The sequence below is a fragment of the Eptatretus burgeri genome, chromosome 7, assembly GCF_056783735.1.
Source record: "Eptatretus burgeri isolate ZD-2024b chromosome 7, Ebu_testis_v1, whole genome shotgun sequence".
NCBI lineage: Eukaryota > Metazoa > Chordata > Myxini > Myxiniformes > Myxinidae > Eptatretus > Eptatretus burgeri.
Window position 1 is genome coordinate 105,527,164 of NC_140967.1, and position 16,863 is coordinate 105,544,026.

At 47.9% G+C, this 16,863-nt stretch overlaps 1 protein-coding gene across 9 annotated transcripts in view; it reads left to right on the top strand.

The window, feature by feature from the left end:
* LOC147024034 (protein phosphatase 1 regulatory subunit 16A-like) overlaps window positions 1-16,863 on the top strand; it is a 67,192-nt gene that overhangs the window by 2,114 nt on the left and 48,215 nt on the right. For 2 of the 9 annotated variants that reach the window (XM_085890188.1, XM_085890194.1), the window contains exons 1-2: window positions 15,015-15,179; window positions 16,302-16,413. The gene's annotated coding sequence lies outside the window, so the exon portion shown is untranslated. The other 7 variants (XM_085890187.1, XM_085890184.1, XM_085890186.1 and 4 more) reach the window with 6 other exon arrangements.

Sequence of the window (16,863 nt, forward strand, 5' to 3'; positions counted from 1 at the left end):
ACACACTGAACCTCTCCACAAGATTTCATCCAGATTCGTCCACAACTTTCTTAGATATCCTGCACACAGACAGAGAAGCAAACAGACAAGCCGGTAGGCGGACATGGGTAGTCGACTACCCAATAGAACCTGATGCGATGGACCCGTTCGATGGGGAATGATCTGAAGATTAAGCACAAGAAAATTCATGATTCTAGCTTCAAGGGTTAATGCTGCAGATTGTTTTTTCGTTAAAATACCCCCACATTTAGAGGTTTTTCGGCCGTTGCTAGGCAACGGAGGGGTCCATAGCAACAGTTCTTTCTCACACATAACTAGGGCATACCATGAACCTACCATACCAGTTTCATGTATATCTGACTCAGTCTCTGAGATATAACGAACTTCGTTTTTTTATTGTTTTCGACCAGGGTTCATTCAAAGTCTATCTTCTCCGACAGTTTTCATAGTGTTGTGGTTACCAAATTCGCAAACCACCATTCAGGTCCCTTAGGTGAGGTATCTCGGTAAGTACATGTGTAGTTAGGCCCAAACCCGTTGTCTAGTGGGAATATATGTCATTTATGCGTGCTGCGACTCTTCAGGATAGCCGTTTTTCTTTTACTATCTTTAATTTGGACCAACCGCCATTGTTACCACCACCAGTCACAACATCAACCACCAACCACCGCTTCACCACAACCGCCACGACCTTCACGTCACACCTCGCAACCGTCGCATCGCCACCGTTCTTGCGCCGCCTGTGGGTACCGGTGTTGGACTCGTGCAGGGCACGCGCCGAACAGCGTGTACAAAATCACGGATTTTGTGCTTCAAAAACGGATCAAAAACGACACACGCCCACTTTTTGCCGTCCAATCGGTGAGCGAGGGGCGATTTGGCCCCGCCTCCAGGACGATCGATATATGCAAATTTGTGGATCAAAAAGCCTTCACGCCCACTTTTTCTCGGGCCAATGGGGAGCGAGGTGAAAGGTCAAAGGGAGGGGGTCAAAGGCAAGCTACGGGGGGATAAAAGGACCGTGTTCGTCAGTCAGGGGAGTGAAGGAGTCGGAAAAAGTCCAGGGAGGAGAGTCCAAAGAAGAGTCCAACGGGAGAGTCCAAAAAAGAAGAGTCCAACGAGGAGAGTCCAAAGAAGAGTCCAGAGTCGGAGAGTCCAGAGGCGGAGAGGCGGCAGCGGGGGAGGCAGACGAGGGGTGCTCGCGCCGGTGCCGGGAGCTGCACGCCCGAGGGAGGCCGGCAGCGCGACCTGGCCGAGGTGGAGACGCACACCAGGGATACAAAGATCCTTCTATACCCCGAGCATCAGCAACCCCCTCCTGTTTCCCCCCCGCTGAGAGATAGTGCGACCAAGGGGGCCCCTTTCCCACCCCCTGCCAGACACTGTCCGCGAGGCCCGCGGAGTGAGGCGCCATCGCGCTCCGCGGTCTCATCACCAGACGGGTAGGCGCGACCCGGTCTCGGCCTCAGGCCCGCCTCATCCTTGAGGGTATTCTTTCCTTGGTTTTGGGTATGTGTTGTCGGCGCCGTCTGTGAAGTAGAATTGTATAAGTGTTGCCGTGTGCTCGGTAGTCGGTATTAGCTCTGCATTGTCTTCGCTTTTATATTTGCTTTTTGTGTAAATGGAATTGTGTTTTCTTTTTTTTGTGTGCTTTTGGTGGAATTGAATATGTGTGCTTCCCCTGTGCCGCGAATAAATGTGCTTTATTATTGAACTGTTCTCTCCGCTTCGCTTCGTCTTTTTCTCCCATTGAATCCTCATCTTGCTTCACGTAAAGGGCTGGTAGTGGGCTGAATACGCCCGATAACTAATCGAACCGTCGAGGTCGACGATAACACCGCCGGTTATTCTGATAGTACGGAACGGGTCGCTATGGCCCGTGTCCGAGCTGACCTGCGGCGAGGTGCGACGCCCGGTCTACCCTCCGCGTGGGTACTTAGGTAGGTCGAATTTGGCGAGCAACCCTATCCCACGCGGGGCTGATTGGCTCGATCGCGGTGAGACCGAAAGGTCCACCCGTGACTGGTTCCCGGCGTTAGTCCGAGAGGGTCACGACTGGATTGTCCGTCCGGTGGGCGACGTGCCGCGATTCGAGTTACGTGGCCGCCAGCACGCCGGCGGGCGCGAATACCGCAACACTGGTGGCAGGAGTGGGATATAAACTCATCGCGCTCCTCGCGTACTGGTATCGGAGAACAGGAAAACGGGCTCTCCTGTCTCCGGCTAAATTCACGGGAATCGGTCCAGGGGTGAGAGAAGCGACCCCCGATTCCCTCCAAATTACGAGCGAGCGAAATTAACCCTTTAAGAGAAGCAAGATGGCGTCTCAAGGCGAGCGGGAGCCGGGGGTATTAGAAATGTATATGTGTAGTAATGTAGAATCCATGGTCCAGGATGGAATCCCTGAGCAGGAAATGTTGATTGTGCAGGAACACGGACTCGCCCAACTGAACCCAGAACCTGAAATGGGTGCGGCAGCGGCCGCAGTGTATGACACCTCCCCCCCCCCTCTCCACCAAAACCCTTCCCCAACCCTTGCCGAAACGGCTCAGCTGAGTGCATCCAACATGGCCCAGCTATGCGCCATGCTGGCGGCAATGAACGAAAAGATGGATACAAATACAAATGAAATGAAAAACGAAATGAACAAACAAATGAACGGAATGGAAACAAACATGAAGGAAGAAATGAAAAAGCTACGGGGTGAGACGCAGAACATGGGCCGATGCCTGAAGGCGGGCATGAAGGCCGTGACAACGGAAATAATAGTGGAGACAAGGGAGGTAAAGGGTGAAGAGTTGGGAGAGACACGGGAGATAGAAAAAATAGAGGAAAGACTACACGAGGAAGACGGGGTAAGTGACGCACACACACACACAGAGGTAGTGGAGGATAATGGGGGTGAGCTGGCGGACTGGGTAGAGACCCAGTGCGAGCACCTGGATGGCCTCCTCCAGGAACGAGGGGAGGGAGTATGCCCCCTTGAGGCGAGTCACGACCAGGTGAGTTCGGTCGTGCTTTGCGAGGTTGAGGGGACGAGTGCTGTGGACAGGTGCACGGAGAGCTTGGGGGGTATAGAGGCCCCGGAGACCCTTGTGGGGACACGAATCCCCAGGGTGGTTGTCCCTGTGTGTGTGGTGCAAGGTGTGAGTGCGGCACCGTGTGTGAAGCGACCCCGTGTGTGAGAGGTGTGGTGGCGATGGTGCCAGAGTGCGTGCTTCCCAGCACGCCGGGTGTGGATGGGGCACCGTGTGTGAGTGAGGCCGTGTGTGTGAGTGAAACGGCCAGTATGAGTGAGGCACCACGTGTGAGTGGTGTGGTGGCGATGGTGCCGGAGTACGTGCTTCCCAGCACGCCGTGTGTGGATGAGGCACGGAGTGTGAGTGAGGCACCGCGGGTTAGTGCCCCCGCGTGTGTGGGTGAGGCACCGTGTGTGGAAGAGACCGCGTGTGTGAGTGTCGCCGTGTGTATGAGTGAGGCACCGCGGGTGAGTGCCCCCGCGTGTGTGGATGAGGCACCGTGTGTGAGTGAGGCACGGAGTATGGATGAGACACCGCGGTTGAGTGCCCCCGCGTGTGTGGATGAGGCACCGCGGTTGAGTGCCCCCGCGTGTATAAGTGAGGCACGGTGTGTGGATGAGGCACAGCGGTTGAGTGCCCCCGCGTGTGTGGATGAGGCACGGAGTGCGAGTGAGGAACCGCGGGTGAGTGCCCCCGCACGCGTGAGTGAACGGCCGTGTGCAAGGTCGCTGTGTGCAAGGGAGACCGTGTGTGTGAGAGAGCGGTATGTGAGGGAGATGTCGGTTGGCATGCGGGAGCACGCAGCCGCGTCTCCCGGTGTGAATGTGATGGAGTGGACTGTGTGCGTCGTAACACGCAGGTGTGCGTGGGTCGAATGGCGACGACGGCGACATGGGAGGAACGAAAGCCGGGTAGCGGCTGTAGTTGTTTCGCGGACCGTACCGGGTTCACCCGGCAGTGAGCACGCGGTCCGTGCTGTGCAACGCACGAGACCACCACGTGCTCGCTTGCGAGAGTGAAGTCCCGGTCCGGAAACGCACGCGGTGGATTTGCCGATCCCGCGGACGGACAAAGTTTAGGCAGGTAAATGGATTTGGACCGGACGGGTTCTCCACGCGATCGTGTGTGTTAAGCTCCAACGGGCAAAGCACATGTGTTCGCGTGGGGAACCCCTCGAGACGTGGGGCTTGTTTTTTTTTATGCGCACGGTGACGTCATGGCTGCATCGTGCTGGAATCCGGCAGGAGGGGTATCTCTGCCGGATGGTCCCGTCCAAGGAGGGACGAGGAACACGTGCAGCTGCATGACGTCACGGGCAGGTGGAAAGTGCGCGAGCTCTGAGTTGCCGCGCAGGTGCTGCGCATGAAAAAAAAAAAAAAAAAAAACAAGCCTCACTTTCGGGTGCACAGGATTCCTGGGCAAGGGGTGAAAGACCCCCTTACCAGGGCACAGGATGGAAACTAGTTAGGGGGAAGGGTTAGCTTAGTTAGACCGACTTCATGGGGCAGGGGTAAGTCCTCATGGAGTCCGTGGAATGGATTAGGTAGAGGGATTGTAGCCAGCTTTATATTAGGTTGGGAAATAAAATTATTTATTTGGAGACAGAGACAGACTTTGGATGTGTAGAGGGGACGTAGCTTAGCTACGTAGTGTTAAAAGGAACGTGCTGTAGTTTAAGGGACGACGTGGGAGCACGAGTTAGTTAGGCGATGTAGTTAGAAGGATGGCAGAGTTCAGTGGTGTGTGTGTTGAAGAGTTGGTGAGTGAAGTGGAAGCATGTGCTTGGTGAGTGAGTGAGGCCAGCGGGTCTGTGTGTATGGAGCGAATGGGGACTGCATGGTGCGATGAGTGATTGGGGGGAGGAGTGACTCCCGCCCAAGGGACCCCGGGGTCAGTGTAGAGTGAGTTCGCTGGGTTAGTCAAATTTACAAAATGGAGGCCGTTTGGTTGTTGGTGGGAGTGTAGGCTCGAAACCCATTTGGAGGGGTGCAGGAGCCCTGTTGACGGGCTTGGGAGCGTGGCTGCGAAAGGTGAGTATCGCTGAGTGGGTACCCCGGGCACCAGGCTAGTCGGCCGCGGTAGGCCATGGGGCCATGGGGGGCCGGGATAGAGTAGTGGGCACGGGTGCGCCTGCTTGGTGCGGGGGCCCGGGGCGCCATTAGCCGCGTGGGCAGTGTTGTGGGCACGGGTGACCCTCGGAAAGGGGCCCGGGAGGCCGGCCTGCCACGTGTGCGTTTCAGGGGAGGTGCCATGGGGGCACTCCCCGGTGTTAGGTAGCTGGTACCCTCGGATGCAGTTTAGTCCCCGTGGCTGCCATAGCGGGAGAATCGGCAGAGGGTCGTGCCTGCCAAAGGGAGCCACGTGTCCCAGCCAGGAGACCGTGTGAGGGCACGGAGAGAAAATTGGGGGGCGAGGCCCGAAATTGTGAGGACACCAACACAGGCGACGGGAATCTGGGTTGTTAGAACCAATAGTTTAAGGGAGAAGCGCTTGTTGAAAGCCCCGGGGTAGTTTAACAGTTAAATGGTTAGGGTAGATTAGGAAGTGTACCCCTCCGCACCATCCATCCCCTCGCTCTCGTTGTGGGCCGCTGGACCCACTTTGGTGTTAAGATCGCCGAACTCTGGGGAGGCCATTCTGCAGCTTCGTTGGGCCTCGGCACAGGACGTTAGCTCTCCCTTATTCCCCTCCGGGAAGGGAACGTAGGGGTTGGGAGTAGGCTAGGTGACAGGATAGGTTAGCCGAACAAGGACGATAAAGGGGGTTAGGGGACGATTTATAGAGGGGAAGTCAACATAAAAGTAAAAATAAAAAAAAAATAAGTTGGGGCTAAATTGGGGTTTGACAAATTAAGGGAGTGGGTATGTACAGTGACAGGCAAAGGCGATAGGTTGGGAGGGAGACAGGTAGGTAGGTCCGAGCCCGCCTTCCAAGTGGCCAGCACCACCGCACTCCCTCCACCAACCTCCATTGAACGGCAAAGGCTGGCCAACTTCATCGGCTGGCCGTGTTTTGCTTCAAGGCGGAGGCCGGCCAAGTTCATCGGCAGCTGTGTGCTGCAAGGCCTGTGCCGGCCAGTTCATCTGCTGGCTGTTTTTCTTCGAGGCCTGTGCCGGCCAGTTCATCTGCCGGCTGTGTTTGCCTGCAGCACCCTTCTTCTGCGGGCTGTGTTTGCCTGCTGCCTTTGCCATGCCATGCCCACTGCCCATGTTCACCAGCCCTGTTCAATTTTGCTTTGCCCCCCCCCCTGTTCATTTCCATGTGCGCCAGGATCCGCAAAGCAACAGTTTGCAAGCTGCGAGAACTGCCCTGTTGGCAGCTACAACACGGGCCTGCAGTGGCGGCCCGTGCACCGTGTTTGTGTTCAAACCATTCATCCATCCATTCGTTGTGTTCATTGCGTGTGCCACTTGAGCTGGCACGGAGACTGCGTTGTGCAGCCCATGCACCGTTGTGGTTCACTGCGTTCAGTTCAAAAGGGAAGGCCTTGGACTGTGTGTGAGCAGCCAGCCACGTTCCCTGTCACCTGCATTGTTTGAGCCAGAGACTGCATGCGGGCAGCCTGGCTCCCTGCTAACTGCTTTCTTTTTGCAGAGTTCAATGATCCTGGGCCATGGTTTAGTGTAAAATTTGTAAGTTAAGGTTAAGATGTACTGTAAATATGAGTGCGCCCCCCGGCATGTCTGTCTAGCGCCGGCAATTTTATTTAAGTCGTCCGTGTGAGTGAGTTTGTTTAGATAGTTACGCAGCCCTCAGGTTATTTATTTTGGGGACACGAATACCATGAATGTCGCACTCAGGGATCCGTAGGTAAAATGTACTAGGGGAAAACTACACATGATGGCACACGAAAATTTGACGACTCGGGACGAGTCTGTAAAAAGGGGAGGGGGTAGTGTTGTGGTTACCAAATTCGCAAACCACCATTCAGGTCCCTTAGGTGAGGTATCTCGGTAAGTACATGTGTAGTTAGGCCCAAACCCGTTGTCTAGTGGGAATATATGTCATTTATGCGTGCTGCGACTCTTCAGGATAGCCGTTTTTCTTTTACTATCTTTAATTTGGACCAACCGCCATTGTTACCACCACCAGTCACAACATCAACCACCAACCACCGCTTCACCACAACCGCCACGACCTTCACGTCACACCTCGCAACCGTCGCATCGCCACCGTTCTTGCGCCGCCTGTGGGTACCGGTGTTGGACTCGTGCAGGGCGCGCGCCGAACAGCGTGTACAAAATCACGGATTTTGTGCTTCAAAAACGGATCAAAAACGACACACGCCCACTTTTTGCCGTCCAATCGGTGAGCGAGGGGCGATTTGGCCCCGCCTCCAGGACGATCGATATATGCAAATTTGTGGATCAAAAAGCCTTCACGCCCACTTTTTCTCGGGCCAATGGGGAGCGAGGTGAAAGGTCAAAGGGAGGGGGTCAAAGGCGAAGCTACGGGGGGATAAAAGGACCGTGTTCGTCAGTCAGGGGAGTGAAGGAGTCAGAAAAAGTCCAGGGAGGAGAGTCCAAAGAAGAGTCCAACGGGAGAGTCCAAAAAAGAAGAGTCCAACGAGGAGAGTCCAAAGAAGAGTCCAGAGTCGGAGAGTCCAGAGGCGGAGAGGCGGCAGCGGCGAAGGCAGACGAGGGGGTGCTCGCGTCGGTGCCGGGAGCTGCACGCCCGAGGGAGGCCGGCAGCGCGACCTGGCCGAGGTGGAGACGCACACCAGGGATAATAAAGATCCTCTATACCCCGAGCATCAGCAACCCCCTCCTGTTTCCCCCCGCGCTGAGATAGTGCGACCAAGGGGGCCCCTTTCCCACCCCCTGCCAGACACTGTCCGCGAGGCCCGCGGAGTGAGGCGCCATCGCCGCTCCGCGTCTCATCACCAGACGGGTAGGCGCGACCCGGTCTCGGCCTCAGGCCCGCCTCATCCTTGAGGGTATTCTTTCGTTGGTTTTGGGTATGTGTTGTCGGCGCCGTCTGTGAAGTAGAATTGTATAAGTGTTGCCGTGTGCTCGGTAGTCGGTATTAGCTCTGCATTGTCTTCGCTTTTATATTTGCTTTTGTGTAAATGGAATTGTGTTTTCTTTTTTTTTGTGTGCTTTTGGTGGAATTGAATATGTGTGCTTCCCCCGTGTGCCGCGAATAAATGTGCTTATTATTGAACTGTTCTCCCGCCTCGCTCGTCTTTTTCTCCCATTGAATCCTCATCTTGCTTCACGTAAAGGGTTGGTAGTGGGCTGAATACGCCCGATAACTAATCGAACCGTCGAGGTCGACGATAACACCGCTCGGTTATTCTGATAGTACGGAACGGGTCGCTTAAGTGGCCCGTGTCCGAAGTCGACCTGCGGCGAGGTGCGATCGCCCGGTCTACCCTCCGCGTGGGTACTTAGGTAGGTCGAATTTGGCGAGCAACCCTATCCCACGCGGGGGCTGATTGGCTCGATCGCGGTGAGACCGAAAGGTCCACCCGTGACTGGTTCCCGGCGTTAGTCCGAGAGGGTCACGACTGGATTGTCCGTCCGGTGGGCGACGTGCCGCGATTCGAGTTACGTGGCCGTCAGCACGCCGGCGGGCGCGAATACCGCAACAATAGGATCTGGCTGGAAATTTTTGACAATATGGCTGAATTGTACCACAGTCGCTCGTGGCCCGATTTTTGATTTTCGAAAAAATAATTTTTTAATGATTTTTCAAACATTTCAAAGCCCCGTTGCTAGGCAACGGTGGTGTCCATAGCAACGGTTCTCATTTGCACACAACAAGGTCATGGTATGAACCTACCAACCAAGTTTCATCGAAATCGCCATTATATTAACGGAGCACTGGACCGAACAGACATACTGTACATAGAGACAGACAGACAGACAAACATATCGACGGAAATACTGATAAGGGTAGAACAAATTTCAATTTTTTTTTTTTTGAAAAATTTTTTTTTCGACTGGATCGACTACCCAACAAACATATCGACGGAAATACTGATAAGGGTAGAAAAAAAAATCTCAAAAAATATTTTGTTTTTTCGACTGGATCGACTACCCAACAGACAGACAGAAAGGGGTGAAAAGATAACCTCCTTCACCCTTGGTGGTGGAGGTAACAAGGCACCATCAGGTTTTAGAGGGAGACTAGTTTGAACATTCATTCTCCAGGTTGGACAGATGTGGTTTTCTGGCTCTCCTGAGAGTGGACACACACACACACACACACACACACACACACACACACACACACACACACACACACACACACACACACACACACACACACACACACACACACACACACACACACACACACACACACACACTTTAAGGACTTTTTGGAAAACACGGATATTGCCTTTGGTCAGATTTGTCTTCCATGAAGATAAGGCAACTCCTTTCAGAGCAACTGCCTCACCACAGTATTCAGTGTACCATGGGCGAGAAGAAGGGCAGCTGAATTGAAGACGAGATGGGATGAATCTGTGAGAGGGGGAGAGAGGGGTGGAAGGGGGTGAGAGGGTGACAGAGGGGGAGATATATATATATATATTATTTTTTTCTGAGGAATTCCCAGGCTGAGTTATCATCAGGGGCAGAAGATACGGGAGACCAGTCCTGAAGAGAGATGGCTGCTTCCAGTTCCTGCCAATTTGATTGAGTGAAATGTCAGGCTCACTGGCATTGAGGCAGTTCTGATGGCCAATACTACATCACAATCTGTCTCTGGGATTACTGATCCGACATCACAATCTGTCTCTGGGATTACTAATACTACATTACAATCTGTCTCTGGGATTACTAATACTACATTACAATCTGTCTCTGGGATTACTAATACTACATTACAATCTGTCTCTGGGATTACTAATACTACATTACAATCTGTCTCTGGGATTACGAATACTACATCACAATCTGTCTCTGGGATTACTAATACTACATTACAATCTGTCTTTGGGATTACCAATACTACATTACAATCTGTCTCTGGGATTACTAATACTACATTACAATCTGTCTCTGGGATTACTAATACTACATTACAATCTGTCTCTGGGATTACTAATACTACATTACAATCTGTCTCTGGGATTACTAATACTACATTACAATCTGTCTCTGGGATTACTAATACTACATTACAATCTGTCTCTGGGATTACTAATACTACATTACAATCTGTCTCTGGGATTACTAATACTACATTACAATCTGTCTCTGGGATTACTAATACTACATTACAATCTGTCTCTGGGATTACTAATACTACATTACAATCTGTCTCTGGGATTACTAATACTACATTACAATCTGTCTCTGGGATTACCGATCCTACATCACAATCTGTCTCTGGGATTACTAATACTACATTACAATCTGTCTCTGGGATTACTAATACTACATTACAATCTGTCTCTGGGATTACTAATACTACATTACAATCTGTCTCTGGGATTACTAATACTACATTACAATCTGTCTCTGGGATTACTAATACTACATTACAATCTGTCTCTGGGATTACTAATACTACATTACAATCTGTCTCTGGGATTACTAATACTACATTACAATCTGTCTCTGGGATTACTAATACTACATTACAATCTGTCTCTGGGATTACTAATACTACATTACAATCTGTCTCTGGGATTACTAATACTACATTACAATCTGTCTCTGGGATTACTAATACTACATTACAATCTGTCTCTGGGATTACTAATACTACATTACAATCTGTCTCTGGGATTACTAATACTACATTACAATCTGTCTCTGGGATTACTAATACTACATTACAATCTGTCTCTGGGATTACTAATACTACATTACAATCTGTCTCTGGGATTACTAATACTACATTACAATCTGTCTCTGGGATTACTAATACTACATTACAATCTGTCTCTGGGATTACTAATACTACATTACAATCTGTCTCTGGGATTACTAATACTACATTACAATCTGTCTCTGGGATTACTAATACTACATTACAATCTGTCTCTGGGATTACTAATACTACATTACAATCTGTCTCTGGGATTACTAATACTACATTACAATCTGTCTCTGGGATTACTAATACTACATTACAATCTGTCTCTGGGATTACTAATACTACATTACAATCTGTCTCTGGGATTACTAATACTACATTACAATCTGTCTCTGGGATTACTAATACTACATTACAATCTGTCTCTGGGATTACTAATACTACATTACAATCTGTCTCTGGGATTACTAATACTACATTACAATCTGTCTCTGGGATTACTAATACTACATTACAATCTGTCTCTGGGATTACTAATACTACATTACAATCTGTCTCTGGGATTACTAATACTACATTACAATCTGTCTCTGGGATTACTAATACTACATTACAATCTGTCTCTGGGATTACTAATACTACATTACAATCTGTCTCTGGGATTACTAATACTACATTACAATCTGTCTCTGGGATTACTAATACTACATTACAATCTGTCTCTGGGATTACTAATACTACATTACAATCTGTCTCTGGGATTACTAATACTACATTACAATCTGTCTCTGGGATTACTAATACTACATTACAATCTGTCTCTGGGATTACTAATACTACATTACAATCTGTCTCTGGGATTACTAATACTACATTACAATCTGTCTCTGGGATTACTAATACTACATTACAATCTGTCTCTGGGATTACTAATACTACATTACAATCTGTCTCTGGGATTACTAATACTACATTACAATCTGTCTCTGGGATTACTAATACTACATTACAATCTGTCTCTGGGATTACTAATACTACATTACAATCTGTCTCTGGGATTACTAATACTACATTACAATCTGTCTCTGGGATTACTAATACTACATTACAATCTGTCTCTGGGATTACTAATACTACATTACAATCTGTCTCTGGGATTACTAATACTACATTACAATCTGTCTCTGGGATTACTAATACTACATTACAATCTGTCTCTAGGATTACTAATACTACATTACAATCTGTCTCTGGGATTACGAATACTACATCACAATCTGTCTCTGGGATTACTAATACTACATTACAATCTGTCTCTGGGATTACTAATACTACATTACAATCTGTCTCTGGGATTACTAATACTACATTACAATCTGTCTCTGGGATTACTAATACTACATTACAATCTGTCTCTGGGATTACTAATACTACATTACAATCTGTCTCTGGGATTACTAATACTACATTACAATCTGTCTCTGGGATTACTAATACTACATTACAATCTGTCTCTGGGATTACTAATACTACATTACAATCTGTCTCTGGGATTACTAATACTACATTACAATCTGTCTCTGGGATTACTAATACTACATTACAATCTGTCTCTGGGATTACTAATACTACATTACAATCTGTCTCTGGGATTACTAATACTACATTACAATCTGTCTCTGGGATTACTAATACTACATTACAATCTGTCTCTGGGATTACTAATACTACATTACAATCTGTCTCTGGGATTACTAATACTACATTACAATCTGTCTCTGGGATTACTAATACTACATTACAATCTGTCTCTGGGATTACTAATACTACATTACAATCTGTCTCTGGGATTACTAATACTACATTACAATCTGTCTCTGGGATTACTAATACTACATTACAATCTGTCTCTGGGATTACTAATACTACATTACAATCTGTCTCTGGGATTACTAATACTACATTACAATCTGTCTCTGGGATTACTAATACTACATTACAATCTGTCTCTGGGATTACTAATACTACATTACAATCTGTCTCTGGGATTACTAATACTACATTACAATCTGTCTCTGGGATTACTAATACTACATTACAATCTGTCTCTGGGATTACTAATACTACATTACAATCTGTCTCTGGGATTACTAATACTACATTACAATCTGTCTCTGGGATTACTAATACTACATTACAATCTGTCTCTGGGATTACTAATACTACATTACAATCTGTCTCTGGGATTACTAATACTACATTACAATCTGTCTCTGGGATTACTAATACTACATTACAATCTGTCTCTGGGATTACTAATACTACATTACAATCTGTCTCTGGGATTACTAATACTACATTACAATCTGTCTCTGGGATTACTAATACTACATTACAATCTGTCTCTGGGATTACTAATACTACATTACAATCTGTCTCTGGGATTACTAATACTACATTACAATCTGTCTCTGGGATTACTAATACTACATTACAATCTGTCTCTGGGATTACTAATACTACATTACAATCTGTCTCTGGGATTACTAATACTACATTACAATCTGTCTCTGGGATTACTAATACTACATTACAATCTGTCTCTGGGATTACTAATACTACATTACAATCTGTCTCTGGGATTACTAATACTACATTACAATCTGTCTCTGGGATTACTAATACTACATTACAATCTGTCTCTGGGATTACTAATACTACATTACAATCTGTCTCTGGGATTACTAATACTACATTACAATCTGTCTCTGGGATTACTAATACTACATTACAATCTGTCTCTGGGATTACTAATACTACATTACAATCTGTCTCTGGGATTACTAATACTACATTACAATCTGTCTCTGGGATTACTAATACTACATTACAATCTGTCTCTGGGATTACTAATACTACATTACAATCTGTCTCTGGGATTACTAATACTACATTACAATCTGTCTCTGGGATTACTAATACTACATTACAATCTGTCTCTGGGATTACTAATACTACATTACAATCTGTCTTTGGGATGACTGAGACGACATCACAATCTGTTGGTTTACCTGGGAATCCAATTTACCTAATGACGTCATAAAGACAAAGCATGAACAAGTTCATATTTCTGATTTCCATCCTCATCACTTTCAGTAACACGATGAAGCGAATCTTTCTTCATTTACGTGAAACATCTTGAAAGACCCGCCAAAGCAAAAACATCCCGATGTACCACAGACCTGCCCTACATACCATGTTATGTATGGCAGACCTGCAGGAATACGGCATTTTTTCAGGATGCTGGCGATAGCTCGCCCACTCTTCGCAAAGAACACCGTAGGATCTTTAACGCCCACCAACAGCTGAGGGCAGGCGGGACGCCCAGCTTCACGTCCATCCGAGGGACGTTACTCACAAACACATCATGACGAATCACCCTGAACGTATAAAACAGACCGAGTGGTGAACAAACCCGGTGTGCCCCGCATTGCATTGTGGAACAGGTCATTTAAAAATGTTGGGACACTGTCTTGTGGAATCTTCTTCAGTAATTGGTGATTGGTGATTGGTACTTGTGGCTCGTGTAGGCCTTGAGGCCTGTGGTACCGTGGGACCATCGAAACACGATTACAGCTCCATTTTACGGATTATATTTCAACGTGATCGCAATGGTGCACGTCATCGTCCTCGCTGCGTGCGGCGCATGAACAGAAGTTTTAATGTTCGTGTGAATTAGTTATCCAATTGTAAATATATATACACGATGACGCCTCAAGGGAGACGCACGTGATCACGTCGGTGATGTTCCTGTGCTCCCATTTTATCGCCGTTACCAGGGCATGACGTCACTTCCTGGCAACGGCGTTTCGCCATCACCTGTGGATGTTGCACACGGGGTTTTTGGTGCGGATGAAGGGACCCGATCGAACCCGATGGCGGCAATTGAAAAGCAGGTAGAAATCCCTCGTCTTGTGTTTGTATTACGTTCGTTTTATGTTTTGTTTTGTTGTTATTATTTGGGAGCTCGAGGTTACGTGTGTGGCGGTGTATGTTCTGTTGTTTTACACAGTAATCTGTGTGTAGAGTTACACTGGAACGAGGAAAGAACCAAAGAAGAAGATTATCCGATTAGATGCTTGGGTGTACCGGAGCAGGTTTTTTTTTTTGCGAAGAAGAAGAAGAACCTTCGCAGGTGCGCATATTACTTTTGAGTGTGCGATACTCAAACTGCGTGCGGGTGTGCGCAATGTGAAGATGAGCGGTTATCTCATGACGAATGAGGGATGTTTGTGTAAACTAAGGTTTACTTGTTAAATGGGAGAGAATTGGGAACCCCAGTGATCTTCGTTTAGTGAAAAATGAAGTTAAACGGTGATGGTCATGGTGGGTTCTCCTTTGAGTTTATCGACTTATTACGTACGCAACGATGGCGGAGGATTTTACTCTTTCCCCTTCCTCCCCAAGATATCATTCCAAACGTTCACTTCTCTCACGACCCCTTCCACACTCCTTAATTTCCTCTGATCATCCCCTCCTTTACCTCCTATCATACCCTCCTTTACCTCGAATCATCCCCTCCTTTACCTTGAATCATCCCCTCCTTTACCTTGAATCATCCCCTCCTTTACCTCGAATCATCCCCTCCTTTACCTCGAATCATCCCCTCCTTTACCTCGAATCATCCCCTCCTTCACCTCGAATCATCCCCTCCTTCACCTCGAATCATCCCCTCCTTCACCTCGAATCATCCCCTCCTTTACCTCGAATCATCCCCTCCTTTACCTCGAATCATCCCCTCCTTTACCTCGAATCATCCCCTCCTTTACCTCGAATCATCCCCTCCTTTACGTCGAATCATCCCCTCCTTTACCTCGAATCATCCCCTCCTTTACCTTGAATCATCCCCTCCTTTACCCCTTATCATCCCCTCCTTTACCTCCTATCATCCCCTCCTTTACCTCCTATCATCCCCTCCTTTACCTCCTATCATCCCCTCCTTTACCTCCTATCATCCCCTCCTTTACCTCCTATCATCCCCTCCTTTACCTCCTATCATCCCCTCCTTTACCTCCAATCATCCCCTCCTTTACCCCGAATAATCCCCTCCTTTACCTCGAATCATCCCCTCCTTTACCTCGAATCATCCCCTCCTTTACCTCGAATCATCCCCTCCTTTTCCTCGAATCATCCCCTCCTTTACCTCGAATCATCCCCTCCTTTTCCTCGAATCATCCCCTCCTTTACCTCCTATCATTCCCTCCTTTACCTCGTATCATCCCCTCCTTTTCCTCGAATCATTCCCTCCTTTTCCTCGTATCATCCCCTCCTTTTCCTCGTATCATCCCCTCCTTTACCTCATGTCATCCCCTCTTTTACCTCATATTGCCTGGTGTTGGCTTAATGGTTCGGGTGATGGGCTTTGGATCCTAGGGTCCTGAGTTCAAATCCTGCTAAGCTGTTGAATTAATACCAGGTGGGGTTGACTCTGCCTGTCATCCTTCCGAGGTCGGCAAAATGAGTGCCAGCATGGTGGTATCCTGTGTCGGAGTGGGACCCGTCCAGGATTGTGTCCAATAGCCAAGGAGACCGCTTAGGCAGCACCAACGCCCTGCACAGAGTATGTTCCCAATCTCCTCCTCCTCCTTTTCCTCATATAATCCCCATCTTTTCCTCATATCATCGCCTCCTTTGCCTCATATCATCTCTTCCTTTTCCTCATATCATCTCCTCCTTTTCCCTCATATCATCTCCTCCTTTTCCCTCATATCATCTCCTGCTTTTCCTCATATCATCTCCTTTTCCTCGTGTCATCTCCTTTTCCTCCTATCATGCCATCCCTTCCTTTTTCTCATTTTTTTTCTCAATTTACATTTCTCAGTTCAGAGCACCACCCCCCCTCCCCCGCCCACCTCTTTACGTTTCTGAAATAAATAAATATGGTTTCGGCGTGTATTCAGGTCTCAGGAAGGATACTGAACCCGACAAGTTATTGACTGTTATATCTTATTGCTTTTGGTGTCTGGGTGTTGACATAAATGTTTACGAAACGACTTGGTTGTTTCATTGT